This window comes from Copadichromis virginalis, linkage group LG7, assembly GCF_057382275.1.
Source record: "Copadichromis virginalis isolate Kocher_CV1m ecotype Utaka linkage group LG7, C_Virginalis_male_GT1.1, whole genome shotgun sequence".
Taxonomy (NCBI): domain Eukaryota; kingdom Metazoa; phylum Chordata; class Actinopteri; order Cichliformes; family Cichlidae; genus Copadichromis; species Copadichromis virginalis.
In genome coordinates, this window is record NC_140624.1 from 39,605,937 (window position 1) to 39,621,714 (window position 15,778).

The 15,778-nt window shown below is 37.9% G+C and overlaps 1 long non-coding RNA gene across 1 annotated transcript in view; it reads right to left on the reverse strand.

Annotated features, from left to right (window-relative positions):
* Positions 1 to 12,325: 12,325 nt before the first annotated feature.
* Positions 12,326 to 15,778, reverse strand: part of LOC146705607 (uncharacterized) — a 76,624-nt gene continuing 73,171 nt past the window's right edge. The window contains exon 3 of the long non-coding RNA XR_014921714.1: positions 12,326 to 12,691. This is a non-coding gene — a long non-coding RNA (uncharacterized LOC146705607). The remainder of the gene's footprint in view (positions 12,692 to 15,778) is intronic.

Below are 15,778 nucleotides of genomic sequence, written 5' to 3' on the forward strand. Positions count from 1 at the left end.
CTGTGTGCGTGCGTGCTTGTGTGTGTGTGAGTGTGTGTTGGTGTGTGTGTATGTGTCCATCTTTGCAGGCTTGATGTTATCGTTTTCTCAGTTTGTTTGACACATTTGTGCACAAGCTAGAGCACAATGGTACGTGCACTTTCCACCAAAAGGATGACTTTAAGAGCTTGTTGACATGGGAAATGTATTTTATTGGCCGTTTAGCTGGTTTTATTTTTGTGGTCAAAGCTGCATTAACATCGCATCATAATGGACTGGAGAAGTGGGACAGTTTTGATAAAAGTCTTTCGCCCTCATGGGAAGCGTGGATACCATTCTAAGCTGGGAAATCTATTAAAAACTTATGCTATAGAAAGCTGTCTGCAGTAACACAGTGCTCATAATACGTTTTGTGGTTAACGAGCTAAAACATGTAAAACCAGCGGTATTGTTCTTTAAATGTTTTATCTTCTGAATATAGCTCAGATTGATGTGATGCAGGCTGCTTTTGAAGCAGTAGCAAGTCAGTAGAACTAATGGTACATTTAGATTGTTTGTGTGTGTTTACGAATATAATCCAGAAACAGGATTTAGAAACACCCTTCCTGAGTGGAATTTTTTTTACACTGGAGCATTTGGGGGATTTTTCTCATGATGTTAAGCAGTGCAAGTTAAAAGTGGAAAAACAAAAAGAAAAGACAAAAGGAAGTAACGGTGACTTCTCTCAGCTTCATTATCATGTTTTTTTTTCACACTCCTGACAAATTTGTTTTATGATTCTTAGAGGTTACTATGTAAAGTTGCGATATTGTTTGTCTTGTGTAACCCATAGATGTGTTAGATAATTATTATAACAGCATTATGCAACTCAAATTATAAAACTCTTTTGGATTAGGTTTGTTAAAAGGTAGAAAAGAAGCAGAGAGAGAGAGAGGGAGGGAAAGAGAAGGAGAGGTCTTAGGCAAGTAACGCACTACAAGACTATTATCTCTCGTCCAAGAGAATCATTCAGCTCTCTCTGTGGGGTGTCAAAGCGACACATCTCGGCGGGGAGAAGATAACTAACCAAGATGATCTCTCAGTATCACGGCTTAATTTTCTTTACTGGGGGATATTCGGCGGTAATGTAACTTAAATAGGCCATTGTGGAGCAAACTGCATCGTTTTATATGGGACATAAAATCATGGAAACTCACCAAAAAGGAAGATTGGCACTTAGGTCTGCACAATGTGTTAAAATGGATTCTGAATGAATTACCACAAATGTCGTCCCATAAGGCCTGCAAACAGTATTTTCTTGCTGTGCGTGCATGAGAGCAAGAGGTGTGTGTGTGTGTGTGTGTTTGTGCATGTGTTTGAGAAAGAAAGACACAGAGAGAGGGAGATCTTTTTTTTTTAGATTGAGATTGCTCATTTAACCTTGTACAAGAGCTTAATTCCAAAATGATATGAGAGCATTTAAAAATAAAAGGCATGATTAACATCATGATTATCTTTGCCTTGTGTGTGTGTGGGCGGGCGTGTTTACACATTCCTTTTAGCTCATATGCTGCAACTTACAGATAACAATTAGGAGTCTGCTCATGGTCACATCCAGTATCCCAGAAGTGTAGAGGAGTGGAGGCTGCTGTAAGGAGCATTTTTAAATGCGTTATCGCACACATGTGGGTGTAATACTCAGGTGCCCACATAGGCTTGTTCATGCAGTTTGCATGCATTACGCTATTGACATGGTGCATTTGTGTGTCTCATCTTTCCACTCAGCCATGTTTCTGACTTGTCTGTCCATCTCCCTGAGTAAACAAGAGCTATGTTAATGTGAATGTTAAGGGCTCTATTAGTGCTACAGACAGGAAGTGGAACAACCCAGGCTTTTTCTATTCGTCTATAATTAATGAGGACTAGAGGTTAAACTACCTCTTAATCACCAGACAACATAGAGAGGGATACGAGGATGGAGGGGATAAATAAAAGACGAGAAAAGAAAGAAGGGAATCAAACAGAGTAAGTGAAATAAAGAAAAAATAAAGGGAAACAGCCATCATTGACCTCGATCAGCGTTGTTCTCGATCAGCATGAATTTGCCCACAAATATTTAGTCATCTCTGTAAGTAAAAGATCAAATCATCCCATTGTGGTGTAGTTGGACTTTTTCATACATTAAGAGTCATTTTGAAAGAAATGTAAACATTTGATCCTCCTTGAAACAGCTCCTTATGAGAAAAAAATACCACATGGAAAAACACAAGGAAAATTAATTTTAAAAGCAATTTCTGTCATGGTTCTGGGTCATTAATCAATTGCTTTGTGTTTATGGACTTCTTGACTAATCATTATGGTGTTTCTAGACTCATATTTAGTATGTCTTATATTTATTAGTTTTTCTTGTTTATCCCTATTGGTGCTGGTTTAGCTCCCTCAGTGTTTCCTGTGTTTGTCAGTCTTGTCATTTCACGTTCATTGTCTCTGTGTTCTGTCTTTAACACACTCCTTAGTGTCTCTCTCCCTCTGTCGCTCTCTCTCGCTATCTTTGTGTCCCTCTCCTACTGTTAAGCTCGCGTGTCTTTGTCTGGGTCTCACAGTGGGTGTCACTTCCTGTTTTATTTTCAACCCTATCTCGTGTGTTATGTTGTTTTGCCTCCCCTGTTCAGTTAGTCAGATTTGTTCCTGCTGTGTTTCCACCTGTTGCCCATCCTCTCGTTATGCTGTGTAGCCAGTCTTCATGTCCTTCTGCCATGTTTCCCCATGTGCTGTGTGCTTCATGTTTTGCGGCGTAGTTACCACGCCAGAGGTTTATTGTTTTGTGATTGAGTTTGTGGTTCTCAGCAATAAAGCTTTTTAAGTTGCCTCACGGCCACACCTTGACAATTTGGTTTTGACCCACTTTCTTTTCACATGCATTGCATAATTGTTTTGAACGCTATTCAATACAAAATTCATTTAGCTTAATATTGCATATACTTGAATATACCGCCCTTTGCTGAGCTGCCTCACTGCATGTCAAATGAAATCAAATATGTGCTTCAACAGTGCCATTCAATCCTGGTCTCACTCCTAGCTCCTCACATACAGATACATGCCTGAGTTTAAACAAAGACAAACTCTACACACAAAGTATGGCAGCAGCCAAGCTTGTGAAAACAGGTCACAAAGAAACGACTTTTAAATACCAAAAACTCTGCGCTGCACTTACTAAGATCCCATGCAATAGATGGGCAAAGTTCAAAGTGCATCAGATAAAGATGTTGTTAGGACAGGCATGTCAGGGACACATTCAAATAGTAAACATAAAGAAAAGAGATATATATTTTTTAGCTTTACGTGGCACTTACATATGGTACATTTAACAGTGTCTTTATGACACTTATTGTTTCCACACACCTACACTGTATGTTTTTGGGGAATGGCATGTGTTTGCATGACTTGAAACAAATGCATAATTCTAAGCCAATGTGTTTGTGTGAGTTTACCTCCGTTCGTCTTGTCATAATATCACATTCGTGTGCCTCCCTCACTCCAGGCAAGCTTTAATTGTGTAATCCTCTGATCCGGCTTGTAATCCTTTCAAACATACAGTACAGGGGTGATCATATCCATAGGCACTCACAAACACAACTTCACATCACAGATTAAAGTGGAAACAACAGATTTTGCTCTTGTTTTTATTGAAAAAAAAAGAGAAAGTAAACAGGATAGGCCTAAAAGCACAAATACAGCAATCCTTCACAAATACAAATGTTTATTCCTTTGGACAAGCTGTTTTACCTGCATCTCTTTTGGATTTGAAATATACTTTAATGACGGCTTCAGCTTTGTTTGCTACTCCACAGTAAGCAGTGTGACAATGAGGCACAATGCACAATATGAGGACTGAAACTGAGGCAGTAAAATCAAAATCAGCCACGATCACAAACATTATTAGTTATAATAGTTTCATTTATTTTGTTTTGCTGCTTTTTTGTCAAGTCATGCGCTAGAAAGAGCTTTTTGTAATTGGCCATAATGCAGCAAGTCTCAATAAATTTAAAAATATAAATCAGTCTGCACTTATGGATCAAGTGCCATAAGTCTTAGATAAAATATAAACCAGTCAACTAACTTTGGAGCAGATACAAGTCATTTTAATAAGCCCTCTTACTTAAACATCTACTAAAATAACAATCCAACTTCTATGGATTTTTTTTCAAACAATACACTTTTTGACAAAACACAAATATGAGTTCACACAAAGCGATTCCAGCGATGCTCATCGCACTCACTGCACTGCAAATTATGGAAAAACAAACAAGAACAAAAGCAGTCTACTGAGAAGAACCAGCCTGCAAATTCTTAGACAATTAATGTTAAAAAAAAAAAGCCACACCTTTACTTTTCAATTATTTGATTTTTAATTATTTGATATTTGTGTTAAATGTAGTTCTGCTCAAGGGCTTGTCATTATAGATAGAGGCTGGCTTTTAAAGATGGGCCACTGGGCAAAATGGTAAACAACAGAATTAAATGGTAATAATTATTGTTCCAGAAAATAATTATTGTTCAGCTGCTTATCTGCTCTGGTGTTTAAATAACAATGAATATTAGCTGCCTTTCTCCCTCTCTCTCCCTCTGTATGTGTGTGTGTGTGTGAAAGAGGTTGGCTTAAGTTGAATCGCATATGCAGGACACAGATAGGCGGGCAATGTGACACACGTACTGTACGTACACATGCAGCCAGAGATTAAAACTCACACAGTGGGTTTTAAAGATAAGAAATAACATGTACAGCCTGTTATTTCCTGAAAACTCTTTCTTTATTACAAAGTAAATTATTCAAGCTCAAATATTTTAATAACTTTTTGGTAACTTTCTAATTAACTTGTCCCAAAATTTAGTTTCAAGGAAAATGTATTTAAAGTAAAACAATGTGACGATTTCAGCACAACTAATAATATAGCTAATATGCAACTACACTAAAAATGACAAATTCACATTTAATTGCTCGATCAAAACACGTTTTTTTAATGACAGACCAACAACTTCTTCTCTCCCCCCTAAATGAGATCAAGAGTGCCACATATGGATCAATTTTACATCTGTATTGTTTGTGATGTCCTGATCCCCCCCATATTAAAGCTCAGCATCAAAAACAGTTTTTCTTGCTATTATTGTTATTATTATTGTGCCTGATCTCGTACCACCGATGCACTAATACCCTTGTACAACATTGTGTGAACTGAGGGATTAACTGAGAGACATTAAGGACGCATGGCAGTGATCTGACAGAGTTAAGGGCGTTAATGATGACAGAAACATAAGCCTTTGTTGTTTTCGATGATGACAAACAAGCTCATGTGCCACATGTGCACATTTACACACACACACACACACACACACGATATGCTCATTGACTTAAGTATCCCCCAAAACACAGTGCCAAACATGAGATCCAACAAGATGTTTTTCCACCTCTATTTTTGATGGATTATTTTGCCCCAAACACTGATATAATCTTTAGGATATTTCAGTATCTACTGACAGATGTTATACAGAAAGAAGATAATAAAAACAGCTATACTTCTCACCTATTAAGGGTCATTCATATGTAGTTCATTATTGTCACATAAGTACAAGACTTACAAAAGTTTTGATTAGGTTTGGGAGAGTTAATCAGTGTATAGTGCTGTATGCTGTATATGAGCTTTTTGATCCCAATTGTAACTTGGTAGGTTAAACTTGAAAATAAAGAAAGAAAACCAGCAATTAAAATTGGAGACCCCTGAAGGCATCAAAGCAGCAAAGTCTTTTAGTAGACAAACATTTGATTCAATCCACTGCTATGCATACATTTTAAAACTCTGCATCCAGTCTTGATACCATCAGTGTACCAAGGCACCAGACCCAAAGGACGCCTGGTGCATATCTCTATGATGGCAGCAGTGGCTTCTTATAAAACAAGAGTATTAGTCATACTGGGATGAGAACATGTTGTTATCTGATTGTTAAGTCTGATGTCATAGCCATTTCCACATCCAAAGTTCCCTTTCAATTCCCCAAAGCAAAAATGCAGAGGCACAGCTGACAGTTTAAAACTACCCAGATTCGATCAGCACCAATAAAATGATCAACGTGGTTGTTCTACTAGGCATTATAATAAAGAGAAGTGTCCAGACAATGATGATAGAGGATTTGCAAGGTTGTGCAAAATTAGAAGTTAGCAGTAAGTTAGATTAAGATGCCAGTTACTGACAGATTCCGAATTTTTAATTATTATTGGGCCTTCACCTTTATTAGATAGTGGAAACTGACAGGAGGGTGAGAGAGTGGGGAAAGAGGAATGGGCCTCGGGTTTGACTCAAACTCAGGCTGCTGCATTTCAGCCTTCGGGCATTTGGCTGCTTCTTCACCCTGTGAGCTAATCTGGCACCTGGCCTGAAGTATTCCACGCTTCTATAAACTTGGACCTAAATACGTGTGACATATAGATGATTAGTGAAGATTTGTCACATTTACATAATGATCTGCCACTGTGTCACTAGATATAGTGCCAGTATTTGAGTAATATAGACTCACAGGTAAGATGTAGGATGAGGGGTAAATTGTTCTCAATACAGATAATCTAGAAGAAGATACTGAAAACATAGAAAAGCTTAATCAAAGCAGCACCTGAAATTACCCCATGCATTGCAGTAGGTTATTATGCATGAAAAAAGTCCTTCAGTTCTTAATATGCACCCTAAAATCTTACTCAGCCTGAGAGTGATTTATCTTGGTGTTGCTCAATCATCCAGGTAAGGAAATCCCTAAAAGTTGATTCTTTTCATCTGGACATCAATTCAGTTCAATTCAATTTTATTTATTTATCACCAAATCACAACAACAGTCACCTCAAGGTGTTTGTAAGGTAGACTTTACAATAATACCCTATGAGCAAGCACTTTGGTGACAGTGGGAAGGAAAAACTCATCATTGATCATCATTGAACATCATTGATCAATGGCCATTTACAACTGATCAGTTGGCCAGTGATCAGTTTGCATATTATTGATCATTGTCAGTCAGTGGTGCTAGTTTCAGTCATTATGCAAATGTGCTGTTTATAAGGTTGGGGGTGAAATGATGAAATTTTACATCCAGATGAACAGGATCAGCTTTTTATGACCTGAGTGTGATTGTTTCCTTGAACTATTTGGCGTTTGGGACACTGAGCTTTAGTTTTGCTAAAAAGTTAAACAGATTCTCATCAAGAGGTCATTAAATCATGATTTAACAATTGTACAACATCCACAGTATAGAAGTAGCTACTGTGTCATCACCCACTGATTTCTGAAGTCTAAGATTGAGCATTCACACTGTTGCTGTTTTCATTTCAGAAAATTGGATATGACATGGAGGGCCATGTCTGACTGTGAAACCACTCAGTCATATCACAGATGATTCACCGTTTTGAAGCATAATATGTATTTCTGTATTTTTTTCATCTTTATATTGAGTTTATGAAATTTGGTTAAAGCTGACTTTATGCATGGATAGCCGTGTTTGACATTTCCTGTTTATCAACTTAAAAAAAATCTTAAATTTTTAAAATGTATTTATTTATTTTGGCTCGGTTGTATTCCAGTAAAATGTGAAGCCTGTTTGTTGTGTACTCATGGCAAGTTTTAAGAAAAGCTGAAACATTTTGCCTTTAGAATAAATTTGCACATTTTGGAGCATTTTAGCGGCAGTCCCACTTGAGTCCCACATCATTCATTGTTGCAGCTGACGTTCTTTAAAATGTGTAACTATTACTTTCAAGGAGAACCGTTTCTGTTTGTGACTCTTGACCTTGTTGTTTAACTTTATTATAAAACTTAAATTCTAATTATTGTGGCACAGCTTCCTTCAGTGCACCAATAAGCCAGAGAAAGACTTAAGAACATTTATGCAGCACCAGCTTCGGAAGATTTATTTGCATGAGCAAAAGTGAAAAGGAAATACCCCCTAAACATTTTATACACAGCTTTGCATACACAGCTGTAATTAAACATTATTTTTCATCCCTTTCTAAAAAAGAAAAAAAGTTATCAGTTGCCAGACCATCTTTGTTTAAAATTTTAATCTCATGGCTTCATAAACACACCAGAGTGGATTGTTAGTAAGAACTGGACTTTTCTATTCACCCCAAATCAAAAAGTATAATACCAGTTGCCTTGAAATGGCCCTGCTGACCTGCGTTTGACTCTTAAAATACTCTGCTTATGCTCTAAAATGTGGATTAAAAAACATAGCTGAGAGCATAAATATTCTTCAGCATGTGTATTTGCTTTTTATAAAATCCCAGCAGCATATTACTCTTACAGAAGTCGTGTGCACTGAGTAAAAATCATAGAGTGTAAAATTGACAGATGGGGCTATTTGGGTTTCTGTTAGTGCTCAGGGACACTCACACACTTTAGGAGGGTCTCTTGTCATCAACGGTACTTTGGTTAATGATGACAGCTGCACTCAGTCGTGATTGACAAATTTTAAAAGAAAGAAAGTGAGGGAGAGTTATCGTTCAGCTCCACCCACACCCACCATCCTCACTCACCCGCTCCCCTACTTTTACATGAAATCAAGAGCAACATGTTGACTTCAAACTCTTAAAATTGAAAACATATGCAGTCCATTAGCATGGCCCCCAGATGTTGCTGCTGTAATCCCAGGCCTTCTGCTGATCTGATTGGCCCAGAACTTTAATCATGAGATGGTTAATGCGGTGCATTAAAGGCACATTTTTAGTGCTCAGTGCACACATGTAAAAACTTGCATAATGCAGCAGCATTGTTCATTATAGAGTAAATAAATAAAAACTTTAAAAAAGAAGGCAAAGTGACACTTCAGGTGACTCTTTTGTTTCATATTCAACCAAGAGTGCAGGAGGGAAATGTGAGACACGGCTTTAAATTGATCCTCTTTCAATATCTGATCTCTACGTGAATGTTACAGATTAAAATATCTCCCACTCTTTCTACATTCCAGCTTTGCTCTCTCTTTAAGCTCAACCTCTAAGCTGTATTTGAAATACAGAGGCCACAAATAAGATATTTAAGAAAAAGCAGATCTTTAAATGCACTCTATGCCGCTCTTCCCTTTGCAATTCTTATGCAATTTATTTGTGTGTAAGAAAGCCTAAGTATTTAAGCTGCTCAACAAGTTGTTTTAAACCATGTCCATTAACAAAAAAAATATTTAGGTATGATCCTGAGAAGCATCAACAGTTCAGTTCACCAGATTCGCCGGAGAGTGTCCAGCTGAACCTTGTGCGCTGAACTTGTTTATTAAGTTGAATAAAGCTGAATAAATAAATAAATCTAACCTGAATTAATATTATTAAGCTGATGTGTGCTGAATGCTAAGTACAAGACTTATGGTCAGTCTTATTGAGACACAGATTAACTACAATAAACCTTTGAAAGTCACTTGAAACCTAAAGTACATACACTCAGTTTAGCCTTTAAAAGCATTACAGGGATGCTGATACGGTAAGTAGTTCACTGTAGTAGCGTTCTGAGTTGATAACTATACAATTGTGGTGCTCTAGTTGAAGAGATGCTGGTATGAGCCTATAAAAATAAAATAGGTAACCTGGATGTAACAGTCAGAAAATACAATATTGTTGATTTTTCTAAGTGAAAAGTGTAAATCCCAAAATGATGTCAGTCTTACACAGATCAGAACTTTGAAAATGAAACAATCTTCACGTCTTTATTTCTTGCTTAGTTCTAAAATGAGGAGCATTCAAAAAGTTTCACGTTGGATTTACAGATTATCCTTTGGATTAGGGATATTTAGAGGAACCAATTCGTCTACTCAGCCACTGATCACCGCAAGATCCCAATTTTATCTATGACTTTGCTTATTAGATGTAACCCTTTAAAGCCTGAACCATTAAAGAATTGTCAGAAAATATAATTTCCCAAGTGATGCCTAAACTGCTGCATGACAACGACTTTTTTTTCTGCATCTTTCAACCTTAAACGACTGACAAATCCTTCTTGTCGCACCTGTCTTTTTTATACATGACACGCTTGTACAGTCTGTAGTTCATCCTCAGCCAGAGGCCAAATATTTTCCTGAGCTTTACTTTCATGTGTGTTGCACATCATGCACACTATGCAGAGTGTGCAAATGTAGCCCAGCATCTAATAATATCACACCTTGAATCTAGTTAATATGTTGATGCAGCATTGTAACATTAACTGCAACTAATCAAAACCTTATTAATTAAATGACAAAGATTTCATTCCTGATTATTTCTCAGTTGATTAATATATCTGAGAGTAATATACTGCCTCATTAATAAGTGTTTTTGCTGCCCACAGTGCTTTGCCCTCAATTTATAAACACCCACGCATAGTGCACGCCTAAAAACAGAGACGAGTCCTCTGTTTGAACTCATGACTTAATCCAATTCTATTAGTGGAGAAAATGGGTAAGGTATTATTTTGCTTTACAAGCAGCCAGTCTAGTGAATAATGTGTAATTAATAACTCGTAGTTTTCAAACAACTGTCCAAACACTGTAACAGCACTGACACTTGTGTATGAAAAATGTCAGTAAATGTGGGTTTTTTTTAAAGATGACAGCAGATTTAGACATATGGTGTTTTACAGTTAAAACTTTTATTCAGGTCAAATAGGCATCAAGTCACTAACTGCTTTACTGGCTGTGATGGCTTTCTGTTTGCCAAGGATAATACATGCTCTCTATTTCCATCTCTGCACAGACTTTTTGGTATTTACATCTTCTCTAACTTTTAGTATGACATCTGCATGTTGAAGTGATTGAGGATCATGAGAGCATCAGAGGTTTGTATAGACCATGCAGGGTTTTATAGTCAAACATACTCCCTGATCTTCCAAGATGTAAATAATCTCTCCTTTATTCTCCTCATTTAAAAAAAAAAAATACAGAAGCAATATTTTCCTGGTTTGGTATTTCACATTTGATTTGATTAGTAAATTGGCAGTTTCCGTTCATAAATGGTGTTCAGGTTGGGATTGCAGTATTTGATTTTCAGTGTTTAAATAGTTAATAGGGGAAACCAGTATTCAGTCTAGCAACCCATTAACCTCGCCTCTGGTCCTGGTGTCTATTATAGCTTCATCCCTTTGTGACATATATTATAGTACATGTTCAGCTCATCTGCTGGCAACTGATAAATTTTCTAAACATTGTATGTTCATTTCAAACAGTTGTTAACAGTAGTTGTAGCATAGTTACAAGCTTCATTTTTTTTTCCAGAATATAGGAAATGCATTAAAAATAATAAAAAATAAAACAAGCAAGCCCAAAATGTCTGACATATTTAAGAAGAATGCATGCTCTGTGATTACACTGGATCAGCCGACCCAGCTTCATACTCTGTCTTAAGCTAGGCCCAGACATCCTGTGAAAGTAATTTTCCATGCTCTTGAGCAACTGAGTGATCATATTTCTTTAGTGACTTCCCAAAGCTCAACAAGTGAGAGATTCAGAAAAGGTTGGTAAATAGAGAATTCAATTTTCTTTACCCCGATTCACAGCTCCTTCAGTGCCAGCGAAGTCCATATGCCAAAAAGCACCCAGACACCCATCTGGGGATGTACCAGTATACTTTTTTCTGTCTTTATTTTTGTTTGTTTTTAATGAAGTTTCTGAACCACAAAAGTGGCCCTAACAAAAGTCCTCTTGATAAAGGTTGAAAGCTCACAGGGATGGTGGGTGGTGTGATGTTTGGCAGAAATGTCCTGGGCTCAAATCTACTGACCAGCTTCAAACTCTTTCCTTTTTTCCCCTTATTTAGAAAACATGTTTAATGTGAAATTTACATTGTTTTCTTTTCACTGAATGGGACTGCGTACAATTTCCTTGTTCTTGTTGTATAATGACAATTAAAATTCTAATTTATCTGATGTGCCTGTGTGCTGCCCACCCACGGTCTAAAGACATGCACGTTAGATTAACTGGTGATTCTAAATATCTTCACATATTTCTTTTTCCGTGTGTTAGCCCTGTGATAGACTGGCAACCTGTGTAGGGTGTATGACCGCTCCACCTCTCCCGCACCCACAAATTGAAGAAGCGGTTAAGAAAATGGACGAATGGTCACCTGGATGCAAATTCTCCTCCACTCTCACCACGATGCACCACAAAGGGAGGGCTTCATTTTGAAAACTTTTTCCTCAAGCTTATAATCTTGAAATTACATGGGGAGGTCACTTGGCGTGTGTTATAATTACTTTGGATCAATGAGGGCCTGTTTGAGTGTTTGGCTGAAATGTGCCTGAAGAACAATAAATCAGGAGGAGGTATACCAAGGTGAACAAAAAGCATGAATTATTAAATTTTTAATGGTCATGGAGTAAATTCAGCTTCCCACAACAGGATGCGTTATCTATTTGAAATATAATTAGTTGTGTTACAGAACTGGAGGAGATGGAGGTGATGGCTGAAAGGGGGTTTATGGCCTGGCTTATTTCTCATTGCAAAAGGATTAGGACTGATGTTAAAAATATTTTGAACTCATAATTCTTTCCCTTTAGAAATGTGCAAAACATTACATTTTTCTGGTCAATAATAGACTCACTCACTCACTCAATCACTCAACTGTGTCAGTGGGCGTTCCTCTTGAACCCTTAGAGAAGGCTTGACTGATGTCTGGCATCACTTTCTCTCCTCTCGTTCTTCCTCCTCTTCTCCTAGTCCTTCCTCCATCGCGTCACGCAGTGTCCTGCGGGATCCGGGAAATGATTAAGGAAGACAGTTTCAAATACCTTTCAAATCTCTCCCTGATGGCACTGCAAAGTAGGTGGGCATGGAGAATGTGGGAGTCGGTGAGGAGTATGCCAGTGTGCCTGGTAGAGACAGCAGAAAAGGTGAATACTGAGTGTATAGATGTGGATGTGCACGTACAGGTGTTTCCCTACATCTCTAAGAGTCATGCTGGTTGTTCGTGCATGGGAGTGCCCATTAGTAATTAGAGGAAACAAGTCTCTCCAGATAAGTGTGTTCAGGTTCATTTACTTGTGGTTGCAAGTATACCAATCTACATTTTCACCTGTAGTGCAAATGTGTGTGTGTGTTTGTGTGTGTAAGAGACACAGTGTAAGAACAAATTGAGCTCCTTTAGCAGAATATATAATCTCAATTAAATATGCGATATACTTCAGTATCTTGTTCACGGTGACATACATACATGGTCCCTCACTGTGACATGCTGCTCAGTGTGGCATGACAAGGTGTGTGCATGTGTGAATACATAAACGCGTTACAGTCTGTGCCTTTGTATGTGTACGCATGGGTCTGTGTGAGGGAGAGATAATGAGATCTTGTTCAGTTGAGGCCTGGTCTTGATCCCCAGAAGCCCTGGACTCATTTCAGTGACAAACCTCTGAACAGAGTGAATACGAAACTGAGCACCTCTGGCAAGCTTGGCATCAGAAGGATTTTAAACCTATGAAAGTCCAAGATGATAGTCTTTGATATCTGTAATGAGGGAACTTAAAAAAAAACAAAACAACAACAACAACAACAACAAAAACCCAACTTTTTCTCAGGAGACAAGCTTTCTTTGTGAGATGGTGTACATTTTACAATTTAAAGAAATATGCCTAAACATAAAAGAGCAAGAGAATATCTGAACACATATGTACTACCATCTAGTATCATTTTTACCTGTGTACATTTTAATCAGTTAGGAAAATCAAGACTCTTTCATAACATAGTGTTTAGAAGTAATCAGCTATCACTTTTTTTTCATCATTTGGCTATTTGTTTAAGATGAGAAAACCTCTTATCGCTTTAACATGTGGCCAGAGACTGACACCATTATGTCAGCCATAGAGGGATCCAGTATGATGTCACCTATTGGTTTGAGGACTGGCATTTTGATACTGTCATTTTAGGATTTTGGCTGTAAAGACTTTTTTGTTTAAGCCAGATGTTGGAAAAAAGGTTGGAGTCCAAAGGTAGTAGCTAATGCTTACACGCTTGGTTGTAAAACTCCATTGATTGTATTTTTGCATTGCTAATTAGTAACAGTTTAGTACAATTTCCCTCTACAGTACAAAATTGGAGCACAAACCTGTGTGTATTAGTAGAAATATTATTGGTGCTTGCCAAAGAAATGCAGAAAAATTCAGCTTTTTTTGACATTTCAGAACATGCTAAGAATAGTTTCAGTGTCTTCCTTCCTATCTTTTTGTCTTCCTTTGCTTCCTCTTTCCCCTTCCTCTCTCTAGCCTTTCCACGCCTGTCAGCTAGCTTTACCAAGTAAGTTAGCCAAAGCTATCAATGTTCCCTTTTCTTTTCGGCATTGTTCAAACTAAATGGAAACAAGGTAATTAGCTTGTTACAATTAAAGCGAGACGAGCGGATGAATTGTAATCACCCGCAATGGAGTTCCTGCTTTCTCCCCTGCAGCCTCCAACAGGCCAGCTGAGCTATCCTCATTTGCATAATTAAAATATACAAATGATAATGGATTTTGTAGTCAATGTCCAGAGGCTGCAGAGGCAGGGATGAGAAGAAAATATGAAATCACAATAACAACCACACTGGTGTTTGCCTAGAGGGGAGGAACGGGGGGGTAGGAAAAGAAGGAGATGGGAAGAAATGGAGAATACGAGACTACTGGAAAAGATGGAAAGAGAAAGGAGGATGTGAAGATAATAGGGAACAAATGAGTGAGAGAAAAGGCAGCCCGAACATCACAGAGAGCAGAATAAAGGTGAACCAATTACATTTGCAAATAGCACATGCCTGGCCTTGGCCTGTGATGCCCTCCCTCTGGGGAAGCCTTTCGCCTGATTACATGAAATTGGGATAGAATTAAACATCTAAGAGTTGTCCTAAGACAAACCAAAATGAAATTAGAACCCGACTTCTTTTTTACCTTGGAGCGCCACAGAGCCGCACGACAGGGAGGGAAAGAGAGACAGAGGGATTTTGCAATTAGGCGAGGGACAATGTCGGTGAAATTAGGCCTTAGAGCTGAGTTCTCTCTTTGCTCTTTTTCTCCCCCACCCCTTCCTGGCTTTTTATCTAGTGTTCTCTCTTTTCACCATCAGAAAGTTCAGAGGCAAAACAGCTGTGATCCCAAGATGCTGATGTGGCAATAGACTTCACACATTCACAACGCCAAAGTACATTTGCATACACTCATGTTGTGGTTATTTGGCCTATATAGCAGCTTGGTGCACGACATTAGACTGTGCCGTAAGCGCTGGGCAAGGCCTCAAAACAAGTGAATAGCTCTCCAGCCACCACGCAAACTTCTTTTTCCACTACAGTAAATGTTTGAGGCAGAGGTTATTATGTAGAGAGGGCTCCTCTTTAAAACACGAGTGTTATTTTCTTGTCAAAAAAAAAAAACAAAAAACGGGGGGGTGGGCAGTTTAGGGTTTGACTAAATTCCTCTCTGCCTCGCTCTCAGTTTTCTTTTGTTTTTGCATTCTCTCTGCCATCTCCACCTTGAATAAATGTAAAATAAAATATATAAATAAAATAAAAGTCAGACCTTTTACTCAGGAGATCATCAAATTACAGCAAGACACATTGTTATTATTATACAAATAATACAATAAAATGTGCACATATTGTCTCTTCTCTTCCACTCCATTTACCAACCAATTCTGCTTTCCCACAGGGATCAAATGTAGTTCATTTAAATTGTAATCTGATCAAATCTAATCTGATCTAAAATGAACACGCATGCGATGCACTTCTTCTTCTCATTTTATTACCAACAACCTCTCTAAACATAATGACAAAACACAGTGTTCTTCACTGCCTTCCAGTCCAAATGAGCAGCATCTGT